The 24,009-nt window shown below is 50.7% G+C and overlaps 1 protein-coding gene across 2 annotated transcripts in view; it reads right to left on the bottom strand.

The window, feature by feature from the left end:
• GALNT17 (polypeptide N-acetylgalactosaminyltransferase 17) overlaps nt 1–24,009 on the bottom strand; it is a 440,178-nt gene that overhangs the window by 51,687 nt on the left and 364,482 nt on the right. The gene's annotated exons all lie outside the window — the stretch shown is intronic.

Here is a 24,009-nt window from a genome sequence, read left to right as displayed (position 1 = left end):
TCTAGTGTTCAAGGCCTCTCAAATCAGTCTTTCCCTGAGCTGTGTGTAGAGCTGGCATGGAGATGGCCATGAGGTGCAGAAAAAGGGGCCAATATTCTTGTTCCACCTCCTCTGGAGACTAGCTTTGCGATGTGAAACAAGTCATTGTCTTCTTTCCTTCCAGGCTTAAGGCATCCTCACCCATTAGATGGAGCTGTACTACCCACCTGCCTATACCACAAACCTATAACAAGGGCCCACTTGAGGTTGTGGATATAAAAATCTAAAGGCACCACAGAGCCTTCCAGCCCTTCAAAGGGAGATCAGTGATAAGCTTCTGGGCTCGGACCCAGGCTTCAGACTGCATGCTTCCATCACCGGCTCCATTTCTTATTGGTTGACCTTGGGCAACTTGTCCCAATGTCCTCCTCTGTAGACTGAAGGATAATAACAGTCCTTACCTCTCTGGATCGTGGTGACGTTTAAATGAGATGTGCTATATTGTCAAGCACTCAGAGCAGTGCTTGGCTCCAAGAAAACTCTCAGTGCACATGATGTGGGCCGTCATTATTATCATTACTCCAAGGCTAGATTTCTGACCCCATATTCTCTTTATGCTCCCAGCACCAACTAAGAAGAGAATGGGCCGGATTGAGTTTCTGGAAGGTTCCTTCCTGATTGAGCACTCAATGCATGGGCAGGACTGGCATCCTGATGAGCTGTGCTGGTTTGCCCAGCCTAATGGTCTCCCCAGAATGTCCAAGTCTGTGTCTGAAGTGTGTGTGTGTGTGTGTGTGTGTGTGTGTGTGTGTGTTCTGCCCTTCAGGGCCCTTACCAACACTCCTTCTCAGATATGTGCCTCTTGGCGTCCCTATCCTTCTCTCCTTGCTCAGGCCCCAGGCACAGCCACTGCAGGAGACCAGAATATGCCACCCTGAAATACGCATCTTTGTCAGAAAGATAATTTTGAGCTGATTATTTTGAGACACAGCAGACAGAGAAGCTCTGAAAACAGAGTAGAAATTCCCCCTTTTGTAAGGGAAAATTATATTTATTAAAAAAAATCTCCATTTGCAAGGGTGCCTTCTCTGTACCAGGAAGAGAAGGATGACTCCAAATCATAAGAGACTTATCCATGGAGAAAGCACTGACTTCACTCTGCATAATAAAACTCATCCTTGTTTACAGTACTTTTGCTGGGCCCGTCCCATAACTGGTCCCTCTTCCTATGTTTTAGCTGAAGATGGTATTTAAGCCCAAGTTTTATTTTAAAAAACTTTTTTTTCAACATTTATTAGTTTTTGAGAGACAGAGAGATACAGGGGTGGGGCAGAGAGAGAGGGTGACACAGAAGCAGGCTCCAGGCTCTGAGCTGTCAGCATAAGCTCGACATGGGGCTTGAACTCACGAACTACAAGATCATGACCTGAGCTGAAGTTGGACACTTAACCAACTGGGTCACCCAGGTGCCCCTCAAGCCAAGTTCTAAGCCACCTTTTGAAGTTTCCCTATCCCTGAATTTCTCCCGGGTATATGTGAAATATACATGTTAATAAATATCTGTGCTTTTCTCCTGCTAATCTGTCTCTTCATACAGCGGCCCTAGCTAAGAACCTAGAAGAGTTGAAGGAAAGATTTTTTTTTCCTCCTCTACACCACTCTCATCCCCAGAGTCTGTGCCTGCTCCAAGGGCAACCATGGGTGTCCAATGCTGCCCAGCCCAGTCTGTCAGCCAAAGAGGAATGCCAACCAAGGCAGTTTTGCAGCCCTCAGTCATGCAACGTCCTTCTCTGATGTCTTACAAGATTTCCCAAATTACATCCGGCTTTTTTTTTTCTAGAACAGAATGATAAATATCTGGATTCCAATGGGAGAATCTCAAGGGAGTTGACAGATTAGCCAGCCAGGAACGGGTGCAGGAAATAGAGTGTCCTTGTGAAGGCCTCCATTCTGTCTTCAGTAAGCTTTCTCCCCAACTCAAAGGCACATATACCTAAGGTAACGGAGGACAACACTGACATCTCTTAGGAGAGAAGAAAACACAATTTGCTCTGTATTTTGTCATGTAGATTGGGAATGTAAGAGAAAAAAAGCCACCTCACTCTTTAAAAAAAAAAAAGGTGGCAGGAGGGGAGTCTAAGAGCCTAGAATTCAACCAACACTGATGTGTTCTTGTGGTTTGTGACCAGCACCTTGAGTCTGGATTATAAGGTGTTCTGGGGCCACATGGGGCCCTGCAGCCCCTACGGCCATGCCCCAAGGAGCGGTGGACTTAACTGACCTTCAGCTCCAGGACCCTCATCAGGTAGGACTCCTCTCACGGTCGGACCTTCATATTTGACCCCGCAGAACCTGGTGACCCCGTACTGGGGGGCCCATCCTTTCCCTTAGGGAGTGAAGCCCTACCTCTAGGAAGCTGGTCTTCCAGATGTCTCCTTCCCATGGACACACATTCTTCCTGAATGTGAAGTCACTTTGGAAGCCATTTAAGCCCATTTGCATCGTTAAAAGGAACGTTCAACTGAAGGAACGTTCAACACAGAAATTATGTAAATAACCCTATTTGGTAATCCAAATGCAGGCAAATTTTAGCCTTTTGTCTGCTGGTAAAATCTGTTCAAATAACATAGATTTCTAGCTAAGAGAACATTTGATTTGTTATTCCTCTCCTGCCAATTCTTTGGGGGGACTACCTGGTAACCCATTTCCCTAAGGCACAGGCTCGTCTTCAAAAACCCCTACTCCTCCGTGCTCCCCTCTGCCATCCTGGAGACGGCGAGCGGGCTTTTCATGGTTGAAATGTCTGTTCTATCCCACTAAATTGGACAGATGCATAATGGCTTTCCTCCGAAAATCCTTTAACAAAAATTCAATTTCAATCTTCTGCTTTATTTATTACCATTTCTCAGAAACAGGATTTACAAATACGGACCCGAAGACATATCTCCATTTCAGTGTCACGGGGGCTAGAACCTCTAAATACCTGGATTCTAACGCCAGTGGATGTGAGTCCTTTCTCTTCATATAAGGTGAGGAATTAAAGTGAAGCTTGGTAAAGTGACAGGTGAGTCAGAGGAGGAGAGACATATATCCATTTTGAAAGCAGCTTGATTTATCGAGCATGGAAGGTAGGATGGAAGGGCTTTTTCCTTTTCTTTTAATTGGTGTGGCTGCTGCTTGTGTGCTTGAAAGAATAATATTGGGGGGGGGGGCAAATAACATCAGGTCTGTGCTGTTACCAGTTTCAAATGTAGCCCAGCCTGGCCACCCAGCCTGATAGCATGTTACTATAGGAGAGGACCCAGGGCTCCGTGTCAGGCAAAAAGCCTCAAACAGCCTCAGTCATGCGCTTTTAGGTCACCCCGCCCCTGCCCTGCGCTTTCTCTACCACCGAGGACCTGCGTATGTGGCTCTTGCTTCACTCCTGTTTCTGTCCTTCCACTGTCCACAGACTCCTTCCCTAGGACAGTCGCTCCTTTTGTGAGAAGCTCCAAGTAAGTCGGCATTAGGCGTTTATCCCTCTGCATTCCCAGCCTGATGCTCTCAACCTGTAATAACTTATCTTCTTTGGTCATTCAATTCAATACCATCTACATGTTTACTAAGACCAGAGCTCAGTGCTAAATGCTGCCAGGGATCTAAAGATAATTTAGCTGTACATCTTACACACACAGTCTTTGCTCTTTTCTCAGAGCTTAAAATTAGATTTCCAGGGAAGTGTTGAAGACTGCTTTAGAATCTTGGTGTGGAAGCAGCCAGAAGGGGGGTGGGTGCTCACACTGCGTTCCTTCCCCTCCCCGTGCGTCCATGTTCTGCTGTCACTTAGCCTGAAGTTTCGCTTAGGATAAAAGAGGAGCTGGTAAGGGGCAGTGAGAGAAACTATGCTTCACTGTAGGAGGGAAGGGAAGTATATTGAATTCTGTGTCTGGAACACCAAAGGGCTAGAGTTTTGAGACCAAGTACAGTGATCTGGAAGGAGACTGGAATGTCCACTTGCTTCAAAGAGTATCCTGTCTCCCTGGCTCGAAAGATCCTCAAAGGGTGTCATTGCTGTTTCTGGAGCTCCACCACAGAAACCAACCTGTCTGGGGTAAACGAAAGGCCTTGCCAATTAGCCCTCTCAGAAATCTACAGAAACGGACAGCCTGCACTTTGGGGGTGGCGGTGGGGAGAGGCAGGGACTGACCAACCCGCCGCAGCTCCAGCAGATGAAACAACCCGTTCACCCATTAGGGCCCATTAGGTTCACCCATCATATAAGGGCCTCCCATTCACTATAACACAAGCAGTAAGGCTTATGGGGTGCGTGGGAGGGGCAGGTGGGAGATAATGACCGACGATCGTGGGAGAGCAAGGGTCGCTGATACTGGGGCAGGGGACCCAGGTGTCACTATGGGGGCATCTTGAGTCCCTCTGTGCACATCTGGTTTTTGTCCAAGGCACAGATCTGTTATTGGATCTGTGGCTGGCCCCGTCCTACTTGGCTGGACAGACCCTCGGCCCTCTGGTCATCCCCCAGGTGGCCAGGCATGAGCATTTCCCAGGATGCACTTGCTGTCAAGCCATGTGGGGTGTTCATGGAGGCTCAGAGTCCAAGGACAGCCACTTAGGAGAAACTCAGATTCCACGATGACCTGAGGTTGCTTCTCCTGAGACTGTGACCACAGATCCCTCCTGGGAGGGGCAGGCAGGACAGCGCTGGGGGTGGAGGCAGGGAGATGCTATGGGCTTCTGGGGCCTGGCGGGAAGCCCGCCTGGAGGGAACAGGGACTGAGAGAAGTGGTCACTCGTGCTCTTTCTCTCCAGTTCTCCTAAGACTTGGATGAATGGGGCGTGTTGGAAGTGCAGCCCGTCTCCCCATCCCTGTCACCATCTACAAACAGCAGCTTTGGATGTTCCTGGAGGGATGGCCTCACCAAGCACCCTGGCCTTCCTGGTGGGCGACCGTGAAGAGGCACAGTCCGGGTGTAGGAAGGTTTCCATCCCTTTCTCTGCTTCTCCTACAGCCGAAATGAGTAGTGTAAGCAACTTCCTTCCTCTGTGAACTGGGGAACACACACTCAAGTTTCCAGGCTTGGCAAAGAAAAAGAGAGCGAGAGCTAACTGTAAGTTAAATTTAAAGGAAGAGGATTCCACCTCCCAGGCAGAAGGTATAAAGACACTGAGTCCCTCTCAGGCAGCTGATCCGTTAGCAAGAGGCTTGTGGCTGAGGCTGCTGACGTGCTGGGAGCAACCCTGGTCCCTCCTGTCTTCCTGAGCTGGGTCACCCCCTGCTTCCTCTGAGGCCAGAGGCTCGCCAGAGCCCTTCCAACGCTTCCCTACCAGCCTTTTGCTTTTTGCATAAACTCCTAAGAGCATCAAATAGTTTTTAAATTTTTTTTAATGTTTTAATTTATTTTTGAGAGAGAGAGAGAGAGAATGCACGTGCATAAGCAGGGAAGGGGCAGAGAGAGAGAGTGCACAAGCCGGGGAGGGGCAGAAAGAGAGAGGGTCAGAGCATCTGAAGTGGGCTCCCCGCTGAAAGCAGAGAGCCTGATGCGGAGCTCGAATTTGCAAACTGCAAGATCATGATACGAGCTGGAGTCAGACGCTTAACCGACGGAGTTGCCCAAGTGCCCCTAATATGTTGGACTGATAATGGGGTTAGAAGCCCCAGATGTCAGGGAAATGTGAGGTTTCTGAAGCTGATGAGGAGCTGGAAGTCAGGAAAAGACAGAGCATTGGGGGCCAGTAACTCAGGGACAAAATGCCCGACCTAGTAGTCAATGGGGACCTGGGTGTGTGGCCTTAGGGATGAAGAAGCTGCCGGCATAGTAGGGTCTGAAGACCAGAAATTATAGGCCTTCATGCCATTCAGTGCTCTTGGGGACATTAGGTGACTTACAGCCAAGGAAAGACAAACAGACCTGGTTCACTTGGGCCTAGGCACAAAATGAAACTCAGACCATAAGATGACCCTCCTATGTGACTCTGGGTCTGTAGTTTGGTGGCTTGCAGCCTGATGAGTTACAACACCAATAGATTTCACAATCTTGTCGGTTTTTCTATGTAAACATTAGGATTTTGAGCAGGAAAGAATCCTAACAATAGGAGAGGACTCTACTATACTGAGAAAATGGCGGATCTTGGTCCTTTTACTGAATTCCAACTTTTGTTCTGGTTCCTAGAAGGATCAGGGACTCATACGATGCTCTATTTGGGCCCGTAACCATCCTCTGACAAACCTCACCCAGACATGACATCACCCATGGGAAAGATCTGGGCCAATCTCTCCCAGTGTCCTTGCTGATGCCTGCCCACTCTTGGAGACCAAGTGACATGGCACCTCCATCTCCTGGGTGTCATGCATTCAGACTCCCCGAGGCTAGGTGCCCTACAAGACTCTTTCTTACTAGTGCGTGTGAGCCTGGAGAGGTGTGTCACCCAAGGCCTGACAGAATTGCTACTCCTTCTCTCTCACTGCACAGGGACCTTGGAAGTCACCCACTGAAGTCACCTGAAGAAGGAGCCAGGGTCCCTGAATGATCTCACGGAAGGCTACCAACCACAAACATCCAACCACGAACATCCACAAAGGGCTTTTTACGAAAACCCCAGGGGAAGCCACTGAGATTTGGAGGTTTGCTTTGCTCCAGCTGCCCAAGCTACTTGCCCCAAATACTCCCTGTATCTGGACTTGGAAGTGTGTAGAATTTTAAAACATATACAGGAATCCCATGCTTTGAATGCATTTGACATCCTGAAGCAGGCGGCCTCCATGAGGGTCCTTCCAATCTGATCATTTTAATTCGGTTTCTTTCCCAGGAAACAATCTATTCCTTGGCCTTCATGGATGCTGGATATTGTACATGGATATTGAAAATGTCACCAATTTGCCCTCTTCCAATTCTATTCTCTGTTCTGTTTGGGGCCAGTTTCACATTCTGGAAATTGCTGGAATAATAGCCGGCAGTGCAGCTGATAAAAGGAAAGGTGCTTTTAAATGTTTAAACATTTCTTTCCAGGGCGGCTTTGTTCTTGCTCTCCTAACACCGTGTCCGGCATCTCTGCGAGGCCTGGGGTCTATGTGAACAATTCTAAAATGTCATCTCCTACCTGCTGACTTCTGCTGCTGCAAGCCGCTAGCAGCCTCGCTCCCGCAGAGCCTGTCGGGCAGAGTGTGCGCGCACACTACGCATTCACAGAAGGCTCTCGCTCAAAAAGAAAGCCAATTGGACTAAAATAGGTCTATCCACTCTCTGGCCCTGAGAAAATGCAGGGATGGCACTGTATGATCTTGAACGCACCCCTCTGTTTTTCCTCTTGTAAAGATGTTGGGGTGGGTGGGGCTGGGTTTTGATATTTCTTAGAGAGAGTGTCATTGGATAGCATTGATCTAGAACCCGTAAAGAGCCCTCAGCTCAGGGTATCTTTAGAGGACACCCCAGCTTTTGTCCGGGAGAATCTGAAGTATGATCTATCCCGTGATTCAAGTTCTTTGTGTCAGACAATCCCAATAGACGCCACGTGCTCCGGTATTTGCTGGCCGCCCCTGGGTCCTGTGAGGGGTGCTCAGGGAGGAGAAAGGAGTCATGTCATGGGCTGAACTCTGTCTCCACCCCCACATTCATACTAACCCCCAGTACCTTGGAATGTAACTATATTTGGAGACAGGGCCTTTAAAGAAGGAATTAAGATTTAATAAGGTCAGTAGAGTGTGTCCTAATCTAATACGACTGGTGTACTTATAAGAAGAGATCAGGGTGGCTCAGTCGGTTATGCTTCCGACTCTTGATTCTGATTCGGGCTCAGGTCATGATCGCGTGCTCGTGAGATCGAGTCCCTCATTGGGCTCTATGTGCTCAGCACACAGCCTGCTTGGGATTCTGTCTCTCTCTCTCTCTCTCTCTCTCTCTGCCCTTTCTGCGCATGTGCTCTCTCTCAAAATAAATCAAATAAACTTTCTTAAAAAAGAGGAGATTAGGGCACAGACACACACAGAGGGAAGACCACATGAGGACGCAGAGAAAAGACGGCATCTTTACGAGCCAAGGAGAGACATGTCAGGAGAAACCATCTCTGTCAACACCTTGATCTCAGACGTCCAGCCTCCAGCTGTGGGAGGAAATGAATTTCTGTTGTGAAGCCCACCCTGGCGGCAACCCAAGCACACAAATACAATAACCCTCCTACATCCTCCCTGGATTGATGCCAGGATTAGTGCCTTGGGGGAACCCACCTAAGACAGGCCCAGAGAAGGTTCTGGAAACACTAGAAAAAAGTCTGTAAAAAGAAAACATTCCTTCAAAGCACTTAATCTTGAAAGACGGGAAGCATCCGGCTGCCCACGAAGCCACAGCGCCTTCTGTTATCAGCTTGGAGGCCCCGCCTCAGGAAACTGTTTCCAAACCCCTCTCAGGAACAGAAGCGATTTGTTCAAAGTCCCTCCCTATAGAGGAAAAACAGCTTCTGGTTCGCAGACAGGAAGGGGCTTCTTCACGGCAAGATGAGATGCTGGGTTTCATGCCAAAAGACGGGTGCAGGGATGCCTGGGTGGCTCAGTTGGTTAAGCATCCAACTTCGGCTCAGGTCATGATCTCACGGTCTGCGAGTTCGAGCCCCGCGTCAGGCTCTGTGCTGACAGCTCAGGGCCTGGAGCCTGCTTGGGATTCTGTGTTTCCCTGTCTCTGCCCCTCCCCCGCTCACATTCTGCCTCTCTCTCTCAAAAATAAACATTTAAAACAATTTTTTAAATTAAAAAAAACCCCAAAAAACAGAAAAACAAAAGAGGGGAATAAGCCAGGAGTGACATTGGACTCTCAGGACCCTGGAAGGGACATCAGCAGACAGCCTCGGACTCCCGGTGCATGTCAGCCCCATCCTGTAGGCGGAGCGGGGAGGGAGCAGTGATGCTGGCTGGAGCCCCTCTTACTAGGCAGCACTGTCACCTCCAGCAGAAATGACCTACCAAGCCTGGGAAGCCACATCTTGCTGTCCTTCCACAGCCACCGCTTCCCCAGCAGCCTCAGAACAGGTGGGTCCCAAACGAGATGTCAGCAGCATTAATAGAACCAATGGCAGCTGACTTGCGAAGGGTCCGCCTCCCTGCAAAGGGCTCTGTGTTCATTATTTTCTTTCTTTCTCACGACAAGCCTGTGCCGTGGGTGAGGAAACCGAGGCTCAGGGAGGCTGCCGACCATGCCCTGGGCACACACTTCCGAAGTGAGGGGCCCAAATGCAAGCCGGCGCCCATTCGACCCCGTGTGTTTTCTCGCCCCACACCCTTCCGGAAGTTAAGAAGACCCTGCCCCTCTGTGATCCAGCCTTTCATAAGCGCCACCAACCCCAAATTCTGAGTCCTGGTTATTAGGATACAGATGATCTAAGTAAAAGGTTTCTTCTTCTTCTTTTTAATGTTTATTTATTTTTGAGAAAGAGAGCACATGTGAGGGGAAGGGCTGAGAGAGAGAGGGAGACACAGAATCCAAAGCAGGCTCCGGGCTCTGAGCTGTCTGCACAAAGCCTGACGAGGGGCTCGAATTCACGAACCGTGAGATCATGACCTGAGCTGAAATCAGACACGTAACCGACTGAGCCACCCAGGTGCCCCTGAAGTATCTATGTTCTGAGAAGGGCTCTGCGGGCTTCACCAGACTGCACAGGCGTCTGTGGCACAAACGTTTTCAGATCTCTGCGAATCCTCCAGATAAGTGGATTCTCCAAGCTCCTTAAAATACAGATGCCAGGCCCTCCACGCTATGAGCGTGGAACCCGACACAGGGCTCGAACCCACGAACCATGACATCTGAGCTGAAACAAGAGTTGGATGCCTATCCGACTGAGCCACTCAGGCACCCCCATGTGCTTCTTTAACACATTACGTAACAAGATCTAGTGTGGGCTTAACAGCCGTCGTAAACTTGTACGCAAACAAGAGGATACCTAAGTATTTCAAGACATCCACAAAGAACTGAGATACAATATGCACAGGTCTGTGATTAGCACTAGAGACAGTAACCCAGGTACGGCTAATAGCACGGAGATCTGTAACATACGTGCACCGATGCCAGACTGAGACGAGTGAACGTAAACAGATATTGTATATTCCTGACCGAGTTTACAGACCCCTCGGTTTTATTACAAGACTCTTTGGAAGTGTGCAGACCCCAGGCTAAACACTATTGTTTCCGGGCTGCGGCCAGCTATAAAATCCGAGATACTGAGACTATGAATTTCAAGAGCCATCTCGCCACAAATGCAGGTGTCAAAAGAGAGAAGAATCAAGCCGAAGAGGCGCTTGATTCTCATTGGCGATGCGGAGCCCGTGTGGATATCCTGATCTCTCCTTCCTTGCCAAGGGACCGGATTAAATGATTGATATAAAAATTAATGATCACTGGTGGAATAGCAACCACCAGAAATCACATTCATGCACATCTCGCAGGGGAGAATGTCGCCTGATTTATCTTGTTGTCAGCGTTCTTGTGTTTGGAGATGAAAATTATTTTTCTTCCCCCGACTCTTGCTTTGTTTCGCACTTATCCTAATTTTCTAAATAACACGGTTTGCAGATTGCGAGACATGATTATCCTTATTCAGAGCAAATGGTGCCGGAGATATAGTCGAGGAAAGGGCTGCGTTCTTCCCCGTCATCAGCCACCCTCTCCTTCGCCTTGTCGGAGTGCGTCCCCCTCTGATGAGATTACCTGAAAGTTCAACTGGATACAGCAAAAACGAGAGGCTCCATGTTGCAACTAGGAACAATGCTTTATGCGCGCTGGGAAGTTTGCTGCGGGTAGCTTTTCGGTAGATACTGGGGATAATAGGATTTTGTGCACGCTCACAGAGTATTTAATAACTTAAAGCATTTCTTCCTTGCTGCATTCGGTTGTGTGCTGCAGTGTAGGTGAGTCTCCGTGTTTCCAGGCTGCTCACAATCATTCATCTCCGTGGCAGAGGGAACGGGGAGTTCACTTCCACCTGCGCCAGGGAGCCGAGCTGTCCCCAAGGACTTCCCTGTGCAACTACCCTGCGTCAGAGCTTCTGGTGGCGGGACGGACCCCGGTCTGAAGAGCAGCACGGACAGCTGTGCCTTGGGACACCTATGGGCGCAGCCCAGCTCAGCCGGGAGGAGAAGGGGAGCCTTTCTCCCAGATGTGCGCGTGGAGATGGGAGTGTGACCATGCAGACACGGCTTTAGCCTCAGGACTGTCTCATCAAACTGTCCCGTGTGCACTCAAACCGTTTTTCTGTGGACTCCTTTGAAGGCAATATTCTCCCGTCGCATAGCGTCACGGGCCTCGGTACCCAGCATCCAGACTTAGCGGCCTCAGTGTACATTGAGGGCAGGTGCCCAAATCAGAACAGCAAAAGGCCCGTTTCATTATTTCCACCTGTTACTGTGGCCCAAGCCTCCGCGTTCAGAGTCACCTCCTCCACAATCCCCACTGGATTTCACTGCATGCTCTCCCGTCCCTTCTAACCTCAGTGACTTCCCACCCTGTGCCCACAACAGAGAGAGCTTCCCTCTCCTGTCCTCTCCGCCCCTCCAAATCCCATGCACCTTCCAAGGCCCAGGGACCCTCCCCAGAAAGCACTGCCCCGACCGTCCGAGAGAGGGATGGCCCCCTTTCTTCATTTCATAGCATTCTGTGTTGGTGCCATCATTTCACAGATGGAGCAGATGGTCTAAAATGCCGGCTGTGCATGAGGACATTGCGTGTGATTCCAGTTCGTGAGCTGCGTACCAAACCAGCGCCGACAAATGTCCCAACCTCCTTCTCNCCTGGCCGCATCCGGAGTGACCCACTCTGACCTCAGGCTTTTTTTCTTCTCTTGTGGTTCTCTGACTCACTGTCTCCCACTAAACTCATTCAGAAAGACGGCCTCAGGCCGCTTAATGCCTGTAATAATAAAATAATAACAAAGTAATGAGCTAACACTTAACTGTGTTTTAAGCACTTTGCATTTGCTAACTCATTACTAACTCAATCACATAATAACACCATGAGGTACGTGCTATTGTGCTCCTCACTTTAGGAACAAAGAAATTGAGGCAAAGAGAGTTTAAGAAAATGGCTCAGAGATACCCAGCGTCTTAACTGTGTTTTCTTAGATCATGTGTGTCTATTTGGGGTTCATTAATCACAGAGCCAAGCTAAAGGCCAAGATTGTTTACGTCTTCCCTGAGAACCGGAGGCCCATATCCTGAATCACCCACCTTCTTGTCAAACTCCCACACAAGGCCAGTGTTTTCCAGGCCCGAAATCTCCGGGGGTCAGCTATCGGGACCCAGGAACAGCCCCTCTGCACCAAGGCCATCCTGAGTCATTCAAACCAGGCAATTCTTAGGCTGCACTTCTTGCCCTGCCCCTTCTGGAAACCCAGTCACCCCTCTCGGCCTCCTGACCAAACCGGGCACTTCCCTGCTGTGGCCTTATGCGGAGAGGAAAGCCTCTCATTCCTGGGAGACTATGAATAGTGTAGACTTTGGTCTCGATGGCTTTGACCTCTCTCTGTGTCATCACACAGTCGCCTTTATAAATTAAGACCCAGGTGCGATCGCCGAGCCGGACGGTGGCTGAGCTGGGGTCTGAGCCCCGGCAGCCTGCATACGTCGCGTCTCCTCCGTTGACTCTCCCCTGCTCTCCTGTTCCTCTTCAGCTCCCAGACCCTTCTTTGCCACTTCTTGTCACCTCCGCACCATGTCCCTTCTTTCGCATTCTCTTGGCAAAACTGAAATCTTGGATTGGACCAACAGTCTCTATTTTCTGGACTCATACCCAAACTATTATTGGAGGAAAATCTCATAAGCACTGGCGGTCACCATAAAGAGGTCCTCAAGAGGACCCTGGATACTGCGGGAGGAGCTAAGCCCCCTTCTCTGGGTCCCCACTGCTGTGATTTTGAGCCTCCCTATCGGTTCTCAAAACTCCAACAGCCCTCGAATTCAGCTGATGGCACTGCCTGCGTTTCCCTAGCAAACAGAAGCCACCAGGTGAAAGCTGCTCCGCCCTCTGTCACCAAATTAGCTCAGTCTCCAGCCCTGATGGACTCCCTGCTTCCTCCCGTTAAGAGGAGGGGGGAATGGCTTTCCCCTGCACAGTGGCCCCTTCAGCCCCGTTCTTTCTGTGGGGCTTCATTCTGCTGGCTTTCTCCGCCCCTTACACCTGTAGTGTCTCCTTCTCTCTCTGCTGGATCTTTCTGACCAGTGCGAAATGTGCCCACGTCTCCATTTCCCTAAAGGCAACACAATAAACTATTTGTAAAAAAAACAAAAACAAAAACAAAAAACAAAAAACCCTTAAAAAATAAAAATAAAAACAAACAAAAAATTAATCAAAGACTTAAAAGCTAAAACTATAAAACTCATTGAATAAAACATAGGAGAATATCTTTTTGAAAAATAAAAAAGGCAACACAAAGGAAATCCAATACCAAAAAAAACCACACAGCCGAACCTCAGAGAGCGGTCTACACTCGCCATCTTTACTCCCCGGTCACCTCGCTCCTGAACACAGTGCAGACCCGTCTTACTCCTGAATCCACCCTCCCCTGTGTGACCATGGCGCCCTGCGCTGAATCCAAGGCCACTCTTAACCTCTTATCTGACTGCAGTGCTCAGCCCTATTTCATTCATTCACCTAGGGAGCACCTGCTAGGTGTCAGGCACCAGAGAGAAAAAGCTGACAGGTCCCTGCCCTGTGGAGCTGATATTTCAGCAAGGGCAGAGAGTTACTAAATGATACATATAAGAAGTAAGTAAATTATGTAGCACATTGGAAGCTCGTAATAAGTCTGTGGAGAAAAGAAGCAAAGGGGGTGTGGAACGCAGCAGGGCTGGGTTACGGGCAGGGGAAGGGAGAGGCTGTAACACAAAGGTAATGAGAAAGCTCTGTGGGAGGAGCATTCATTCCAGACACTGGGAAGCACTAGAGCAAAGGTCCTGTGGCAGAAGCTCAAGGAAAAGCGAGGAGGTCAGTGGGGCTGAAGGAGAGAAGGCGGGAGAATAGCGGGAGAGGAGGTCAGCGCCGGGAGGGACAGAAAGGACTTTAGTGTTTCCTTCCAGTGAAATGGGGAGCTATTGAAGGTTTTGGAGCAGGGGAGTGCTGTGATCTGACTTAAGTACTAAGAGTATCACTCTGACCGCTGTGTTAGGACGGACTGTGGTGGGGGGGGGCAGGGAAGAGGCAGGGTGACCAGGGAGGAGCCTCCTGGAGTGATCCAGACAGGGGGTGAAGGTGCCCTTGCCAAGAAGGGAGCAGGGAGCCGGCAAGAAGTGGCTGGCTTCTTGGAACTCTCCCCTTCCTCGACTGCTCAGGGACCACTCTCCCTTGGTTCTTTTCACTGTGCTGGCTGCTCCTCCCTGGAGGGCATCTGCCTGGACTTTATGTGCTGGGCTCCCCTAGGGCCCCTCTCATCAGTCTGCTGTGGGCGGTGGCTGTCTGACGCCAAGTCCCCAGCTAGAATTTCTCTGCTGAGCTTCTGACCTATAAATCTAACGGTCTCCTCATCCCTCCGCCTGGTCGGGCTGAGGGTTTCAGAAACGTATCCCAAACTCACCACAAAGTGTGCCCATCCCATCTCAGTGAATGGCACCCAGGGACTCACCCAGTTGTCCAAACAAGAAACCTGGGAACTTCCCTCTCCTTTATTTTATTTATTTTGAAAAAGAGGCAGAGAGAGGGAGAGACAGACTCCCAAGAAGGTTCCATGCTCTCAGCACAGAGCCCGACGCGGGCCTCAAACTCATGAAGTGTGAGATCATGACTTGAGCTGAGATCAAGAGTCAGATGCTTAATCGACTGAGCCCCCCAGGCGCCCCCTTCCCTCTCCTTTAATATCAAAGCCAACTTATCGCTAGGATCTGGTGACCTTCCCTCTGAAACAGCTTCCGAAAGCACCTGCTTCTTTGTATCCCTGCTGCCGCTTTCCTGATCCACCATCTTCCCGGAGGACAGGAGGGTCTCCTGAGTGGTCTCACTGAGTCTCCGTCACCCCACGCCTCTGCCAGGATGTGCAAATCATGCCTCGGCACCCCCACTCCGTCTTCCATCTGTTCTGTGGCTCCACGCTGCCCTGGAGAGGAGGCCCACAGGCCTGGAAGAGTGGGTGTCTGAGGGTCCGCTCCCGTCTTCCCCACGCTCCTCTCCTGCTCCAGCCACAGGCCAACTGTGTCAGACCTTGCCATGGGCTCTGCCAGCTGCAACCCCACGTGACCACAACACTCCTCACCCACCCTCCACCTCTCCCCCTCATCCTCGGGTCCCATCTCAAGGTCACTTTCTCTAGAACATTCCCTAGCCCTGGATCAGGGCTGCCTGCCCGACATGTGCATCCTCCACTACCCTCCGTTCTGCTTGCCGTTCACTTGTTCCTGTGCCCAACACGCGCCAGGTCACCAGGGGCTAGCGCCCGCCTCTCTGATCCCTTGTCAGGACCCCAGCACAGAGCGATGCCACATGTGTCACGGGTGTTTGCCGAAGAGCAAAATGTCAACCGGTGTGCTCAGGATTCTCAGGGAATCTGGTCTCTGACTATAAAACCGCCTCCTCAAGTCAGTGCTATGCTCTGTAAGGCCCCCACTGCCGACGCGTGACCTTGGGACGCCCTTGTTATAGGAACATTACAATCATCTGAAACATAACACTTCCATCGGCAACGTGCAAGGCCCCGGGCTGGGCACTTTATTGGTTATTTCCGTTAATTCCCACGATTATACTTTTCATTTCATAATGAAAACCCGAAGCTTTGAGAAGTGAGGTAACTTTTGCTTCGTAGTGAGTGAGTGGCAGAATGCGGCTTGCAACGTCGAATATGGGTGTCCTCATTCCCCTCCGTGACGCAGCCCCCCTCCAAAAAAACATGGGGAAGACGGTAGTCCTTGTTTTAATTAATATTATCTGTTGACCTCCTATCCCCCAAACTGCTCAAGCCCTTTCTTGCACACATTTCATTTCTGGCTTGTCCATATGCACCGCCGTGAAAGGACATACGCTCTCTGATTGGTCCTCGGCTCCTCGGGGCTTCACGGTGGGGCTTGCAAGGCAGGAGGGTCGATGCGTGGTGTGTGGTCCTGGCGGGGTCTAGGACTGGGGTGGATGGGCCTGGCAGCCCCAGACACAGGTGGGGAGGGGAGGGGCCTTTTCATGGGAGGGGGATCTCCTGTGAGGCAGGTGCCCCCTCTACTCAGGGTCTCCCCAAGCTCTCCCTCCTCCGTCCACCCCCCTCTCCCAAAGCTGATCACCTCACAATTCTTGCTGCAGCCGAGAGCATATGGCCGCAAATGGGAAGTAAAACTGGGCTGCTTCCTTTGGTCCCCACCTGCCAATGCCAATTGTGCCCTGATGTGCCATCCGCTGGCTTGCCTCGAACACGACTCACTTCCTCTGCGGTATTTCCAGGCGAGCGATTAATGAGCAACCAGAAACAGGACTTCAAAAACAAATTCAGCCAAACAAATGCTACACGAAACCTCTCAGGGCCTTCAGTGGGCAATGAGGCATGTTATATGAAGATTAGCAGAGAGAGCAGCCGATCTCCCTAAATAAATAAATAAGGAGGTGGCGCATACCAACGGCTGCAATCGTTTCCCAGGCCACGGTCCCCTTCAGTGCTCCCTGTGGGGTAAAGGAACTGGGTCCTGCTTGGGATGGGTTCTGCCCTGCCCCCTCCCCAAATGCATCAGCCAACCGGAGGGGGAGCCCGGCCCCTCAGGACAAAGTGTCCAGCCTGTCTGTCCCTTTTCTCAGGTGTCAGTGGATGGGCCATGATTTCGAAAGCCTCTTCTTTATGATGCAGACCTCCCAAGACCAACCTGGAGGCTGCAGATCAGGAAGCCTTCCGGGCCCAGAGCCGAGCTGTGCCTGGGGGGCGGGGGAGACAAGTGAGGCACTCCCCGTACACAACATTTCAGGAGTGCCGCAGAAACCCAGAAGTCGAGATGAATCATGTTTGGATGCAGTGTTTTAAACATCGAAAATAATGCAAAAACTCCGTGAAGGGGGTCTACGCTGCGACGCGCCTTTGCACAGCTCACCCCACGCACCTACTGCGGCTCCCAGCACCCAGAGAATCTACCTGACTATGGTGCCTTGGGCATCCCCGCTGCCCCTTCTCACGTGCCACGCCCCCGGCCAGGTTGTCCGTGTCTAGCAAGGTGCCAGGTCCTCTCCTCACGCTGGGTCCCCGAACACACAGACCCACAGACCCATCGGGCGTGGCTAATGGTGCTCCCAACATGGGCCACAGGCCCACACTTGTCCCCCTCTGCCTGCATGGGGGCTCCTCCTGGCACCCCCCCCGTCTCCCCTCTCTGAGGGCTGGGGGTGCATCTTGTTCAATATCCGAACGCTATATATACATCTCAGTGGTGAATGAACTAATGCACAGGCGACTCTGATTTGGGGCTGCCCCAGGACCCGCAGCATCCTGGTGGGGGGCAGCCCTCGGGCTCACTCACTTTNGAGTGAGAGCGTGGCTGGACAGAGACCCCTCCTCATCTAAGGCCCTAACAGTTCTCCTTGTAAGAGCATCTCTTCAGGGAGCAGAAGAAAGGGTTCAGACCCCCTGTGCTTTTTCTTTCTGTCTTCAGGCTAAATCTCTCCAGATCCTTTTTTTTTTTTTTTATTTATTTATTTCTAGGAGAGAGAGAGAGACAGCGTGAGCAGGGGAGGGTCAGAGAGAGAGGGAGTCACAGACTCTGAAACAGGCTCCAGGCTCTGAGCTGGCAGTCAGCACAGAGCCTGACGCGGGGCCCGAACCCACGAACCGCGAGATCATGACCTAAGCGAAAGTCGGACGCTTAACCGACTAAGCCACCCAGGCGCCCCTCCAGATCCTTTAAAGGACCCGCATTTGACACATCTCTGGGACTCCTGCAGAGGGGGTTGGAGGGTTTACTTCAGGCCCTCAAAATCTTAGACTGGCTGCTGGCTAATTTTTCTCTTCCCCAAAGTCTGCCATCAGCTTCAAGTTGAGTGGAGGCCACCTGGTGATCTCTCACCTGGATTATTAACTGCCTAACCAAGCTGTCTCTGCTCCTGCCCCACCAACAGCGGAAGCCCCCCAGAGCAATGAAGGATCCTATGGAAGGTAAACCAGACACATCAGTCCTCTGCTCAAAACCTTCCCCTGGCTCCCACCTTACTCAGAGCACAGGTAAACTCAAAGAATGGGTAATGGTCTTCCTCTTCTATTCTGCCATCTCCCCTCACTCATGCCCTTGCTCATGCCACTCCGGCCACCCTGACCGCCTGCTGTCACTCAACTGGGCCAAGCTTGCTCTTACCACAGGGCCTTTGCATTTGCTGTCCCTTCTGCCTGGAGTATTCTTCCCCTAGAAGTCCACGTGACTTGTCCCTTTACTTCATTCAGGTCTATGACTCAAATATTTCCTTATCCCCCAAACATTCCCTGCCTACGTTATTCAAAACAGTCTCTCCCTCGATCCCCAACCTCTGTTCCCTTACTCCATATTATGTATTTGCTTATTGTCTGCTCCATTAGGGCAGGGACCAGGTCTGTTTTGTTCACTGCTGCCTTCCCCGTGCCAGGACAGGGCCTGGTATGCAGTAGGTGCTCAATGAGTATCTGTTGAACAAAGACATGAACCGGAGGGCCTACTGCTAAGCCCACAGCCTCAGCACTCACACCTGGTATTTGGGGTATGAACCCAACAGTGTGGCCCACGGCTTCTCTGCTTCCATTTCTTTATGTCCAAAATGGCACCTCTCGCCCTGAGTCCCCAAACCCACCCTCCGCGGTTTCTGGATTGTATCGGAAGATCCAAACATTTCATCTTTGCCATTTTCAACTCTTGCTGAGTTGAGTCCCTGGCCTGCCTCTCCAGTGTTGCCCCGGTATTTTTAGAAGAGTACTTCTTGTGTGTTTGTGAAGGCCAATTATCCCAGCTGCCTCTCTGGGTACATTTCCACTTGCTAGTTCATTTTTTGCAATCCGTACAAACACTGAGGAAATCGCCCACTAAATGTGTGCCAATCCCAGGATGTAATGACATCCCAGTCCTGAGTGGCCTCCGCCGCCGTCGCTCATCCGGTGCGTGCTCACAAGCGGTGCACGGAAGGCAGGGCTGCGGTGACAGGGAGAGAGCGGGGAATTGGACTGCCCTGGGGGCGGGGGCGGTGCCGCCAGCACTTGGGGAGAACACCAAGCCCTTGGTCCTCACGGGATGTCTCGGGTGTACCCTCTGGTCCTCTGGCATGGAGCTCCGCCGAGGGAAGGGCTTGGCTTTACCCCCAGGTCTCCGGAACCTATGCTGATCTCTGGATGGAGGCTGTGCTGTGCGAACTGGGCAGGCCTGACGGAGCTGCGGTCGGCGTGCAGCTGGGATCCGCAGACACAGCCGTGGGGCGGGGATGCACCCGCCTCCGGAGGAGGGTTCAGAGGGATCGACTCAACTGTCTGCACCCAGGGCTGCATCTGGAGCCTCGGATGGACCTATGGATGGCAAAACTATCCCCCCAGATTGTTCGGTCTTCGGGAAGGGGGTCCGTGGGTGCCATTAGAATCTCAAAGTGGCCATTGACCCCAAACATTAAGGGCCACTTGGTTAGAGCAGGGTGTTGAATGCAGCCTACAGGACTATGGGCCCAGTTCCTGCCTGGGCCTCCTCTCCACGGCCCCCTCCCTCTGCTAGGGCCACACCTCGCCATCCATCTTCATCCATCGGGGCCACGAGCTTCCGACTTGGTGCCTTTGTCCAGGCTGTACCTTATGCTAAAACGCTCTTCTTCCTTCCCCAGCAGCCAATTCCTGCTGCTGCTTCCATACCATTCAGGTGTGCCCTCCCCGAGGCCTGCCCTGAGCACCCCCGTTTCTCTCCCCCGGCCAGTATCCCCACATCAGGGCTTCCCAAAGTGTGGCCCACAGGCCACTGCAATGGTCTGCAAAAAAAAAAAAAAGATTCGGATGGAAATTGTGAGTAAGCCTTGAAAGCATTTATAGCAATTCAACTGAGTACCTTTAAGTCGGCTGAACTTAATAATAAAAACGTGGGCCTAGGGTTTGTTTCCTTTTTCTCCCCATTTTGTTTTTCTAGTCTTTCATTATTATTGCCTTTTCTAAAAGTATCAGCTTGTGATCGACCGGAAGGAAGAAAAGATCTGGTCTTTTACTATCCGTCAGTGTCTCTCAACCTTCTTTCCATTATTGTCCCCTATGGACATTTGGAGCCATCTTTTCTCCCCCAGCAGCCACCCACTCCTTCCCCTGCCGTGAAATCTTAACACCTCAGACATTCTGTATATCCGTTGGCATGCTGCCCTGTTGGGGACCATGTCACTCTCAGTAAGAACGCAGGCCACATACGGTTCAAGAAGCATTCCCGTGGCCCTGGGCAAGGCAAGCACCGCCCCGGGGTGGGGGGTGGGGGGCGGTCTTGCAAATCTGTGTGGGGAGGAGGCCTTGTCAGCTGGTAGTTGTGCTGGAGCACTGAAATAGACATATTGTTGCAAATCATCTTTCATGTCCCTTGTACATTATAGTGAGGGTATATACTGATTGTTTTAACTAGGGATTTTAGTGGGTTCCCTTATCTATAAACTACTTGTGGGTCATGTGATTCTTTGGCGGAGGAGGAGGAGAAACGAGAGGAGAAAAAGGAACAAGAGGGGGAAGGGGGAGGGGGAGGGGGAGGAAGGGAAGGAAAGAAGAAGAGGAGGAGGGGGAGGAAGGAGGAGGAGGAGGGGGCAGCCACGGTCATGCATCTGGTTGGTCGTATCCAATATTCTTGCTCCTCTGTCACCTACCCTGTGACCACTCACTTCTCCGCCTCCGGACCTCTCAGGGCAGCCGCGGGAGCCCTGTGAACCACCTGGAGAGGCGTTCCCGGACTGTGCAGCGAGCTGCTCTGCAGACGCCACGGTCTGAGAAACGCTTCTCTCTGATTCACCTGCTGCACCTCCAGCATCGCAAAGAGCTGGGGAGCCACGCCCACTCAGTAGCGAAGCCCACTGACTTCTGTCTATGTTGGGATCTTCGAACTCCATTGCTTTTACTTGCACACAACTAGTTTAATTGTGCAGGATGCCTATGACAACCCGTGCAAGTAGCATTGCAAGGAACACGTTTTGGAAAAAAAAGGAGCTCATGGTTTTGTTAACTCCTGTTCCTTTTTCCCCAGGCCACAGGTCATTGGAAGTCAATCAGTAAAAATCAGACAGTCTCCATCTGGGCTAATGCAGATGGGGCGGATTTATCCAACACCACTGCCTTCAGACCCGTCAGCCAGCTTTGAAGTCCTGCCTATAACTGCCCTTGTAGCAAGTCTGAGGAACATCATGGCGCCTATGGTTACCCTCTCTTCCCGAGGCTTAGTACAAGCGAGCCTTGGCCAAGACACTGTAGACTCAGATTCATTTCCTGATTCTTCTTCAACCCAGGGTAGGTTTGTTCTACTTTGGAGGCGCCTATTATTTTTCACCCTCTCTTTGCTTGGGTGACAAGCCAAAGTTAGAGAAGCATCAGGGAAACATTTAGTGCCCAGGTCCCCTGAACACGCTCTGGAGCTGCCCAGATGATGCATTTCTTCCGAAGAATCTTTAGCTTATGTCCTTAAATAGTGGTCATTCATCTTCTCCCAGAGGAAAGGTTTTAAACGCAAAGAATTCAGACCAAGTTAAGAGCAATAGCTCACTGATCTGGACGTGGGCTTAGGGAACATCACGGATGGTGCATTGGTACATGAGGGCTGTCATAAGAAGTACCACAGACTGGGAGGTTTAAACAACAGAAATTAATTTTCTCGCTGTTCTGGAGGCTAGATGTCCAAGGCCAAGGTGTTGGCGGGTTGGGTTTCTCCTGAGACCTCTCTCCTTGGCTTGCACCTGGATGGTCGTTTTCCCTCTGTGCATGTCTGTGTCTTAATTCCTCTTTAGAAGGACTGAAGTCAGACTGGATTAGGGCCCATGTCAATGACTTCATTTGAGCTTACTTACTACTTTAAAGACCCTGTCTCCAAATACAGCCACATTCTGAGGTGCTGGGAGTTAGGGCAACAACATATGAATGTCAGGCAGAAATAATTGAGCTCATAACAGTAGGGAAAAGGTACTTGCTAGTGTAAGTATTTTTGTCTTTTTAATTTTTAAAATATTTGTTTATTTTTGAGAGAGAGAGAGTTTAAGAGGGAAAGGGGAGAGGGGGAGACAAGGATCCAAAGGAGACTCCAGGGAGCCCGACGTGGGGCTCGAACTCATAAGCCGTGAGATCACGACCTGAGCCGAAGTCAGACACTTAACCAATTGAACCACCCAGGCGGCCCTCACTAATGTAAGTCTTAAAGAAACACACACACTGTCAGTGCTTTGGAGGCTGTTGACCTCACTCATTTCAGAAACTGGAAAAAGGAAGTCCAGGAAGGAGAAGTAACCCAGCTCATGGGCCCTGGACTCAAACCCAGGGTTCCCAGGGCCTATCAGTCCAGGAAGCTTCCCAGAAACCCGTCAGACTCCCTCCTCTCTGAACCATGACTCTTGCCCCCCACCCCCACAAAGAAGAAACAAAACACAAAAACACTAAAAAATTATAAGCAGTTTTAAAAAGAGAGGAAAAATAAGTCTCTAGGGCAAGGCAAATACTTGGACAAGGATGTTTTGGTTGCCCAAACATCCAACAGGCTCCTGAACCTTCTCCTGGACCCCTCTGTACACTTCTTCATACACTCTGGTTCTAGGAAGAGGCCCACTAAGTCAGTTGACCAAGATACCCCAATGAGGGGGGGGTTATCTGACCAATCAGGTTCCTCGTCCTCCCCCCACCCCTCCTGCCCTGCGAGGGGCTAGCGGACTTTCTAGACATTCTGGCCTGTCTTCAGCAAGAGTCCTGTTAGGTCGGTGTGGTCAGAACTCCCTTACCCCCTGGAAATTTCCTCTTAGCAATTTTCTGTCCATTGACACCCTCCCTCCCCCGCTCCATGGCTATGAATTCCTACTTGCCTACACTGGATTCAGAGCGGAGTCCTGTCCCTCTTCCCCGCTGCCACCTCCCACTGCAGCGGCCCCTGCAGCTCTCGCGGGTCCTCAATACAGTCTGCTTACCATCTTGCACCAGCGTCACTGAATGTTTGCCTTTTTTCCTTAACTACCCTGAGTCTGATTTTATAAAGGCCGGAGACCGAAGAAGCAACACTGAGTGGGTTATGCTCTTCAGCTGCTGTCTTCAAAGTAAGCTCTGTGGGATACCATATGTTTGCACGTACACAAAGGTTTGCACGTTAGGAGGAACTTAACGGAGGACCATGGGGGAGGAGAAGGGGAAAAAGAGTTGGGGAGAGGGAGGGAGGCAAACCATGAGAGACTCTTGAATGCTGAGAACAAACTGAGGGCTGATGGGGGTGGGGGAGGGGAAGGGGGTGATGGGCATGGGGGAGGGCACTTGTGGGGATGAGCACTGGGTGTTATATGGAAACCAACTTGACAATAAACTATTTGTAAAAACAACAACAACAAACAAAAACAAAGTATGCTCTGTGGGGCCCCTGTGGTCCCTGAGGCCTTTTCAGGCGGCCACAATGTCACAGTGATACTGAGATGTCATTTACTTTTTTCGCTTTCATTGTCTCACGAGTGGAGTTTTCCAAAGGCCACATCACGTGGGATGACGCCATTGCTCTGATGACTGATGGCGCGTGTGAGGCAGACGTGAGAATCCACCTGTTGTCTGGTAAGCTGGACCTCAAGAGATGTGCGAGACTGTGGAACAAGGCCCTCTCCTTATAACTTTGGTGTTTTTGGAAAATGCACTTATTTTTCATAAATATGTGTTATGTGCATTGTTTTGAATGATTTAATATATATATTTTTAAATTTCCACTTTAATTTCTAATGCAGTAAAAATGGATAGATAGGGGACACATAAGCAAAAATCCTTTGGGGGGGGTCCATCATAATTTTTAGGATTGTGAAGGGGAGCTTAAACCAAAAAGTTCGAGAAGAAGGTGCGGGAAAATGGATGAAGGTTACTGATGAAATCACCAGTCATTTTCCTTCATTTTTCTTTACGCCATTTTTCCTTCCAGTGGATTTTTTTAAA

The sequence above is a fragment of the Crocuta crocuta genome, unplaced genomic scaffold (assembly GCF_008692635.1).
Source record: "Crocuta crocuta isolate KB4526 unplaced genomic scaffold, BGI_CrCroc_1.0 scaffold217, whole genome shotgun sequence".
NCBI classification, from domain to species: domain Eukaryota; kingdom Metazoa; phylum Chordata; class Mammalia; order Carnivora; family Hyaenidae; genus Crocuta; species Crocuta crocuta.
This window is presented reverse-complemented; position numbering and strand designations above follow the sequence as displayed.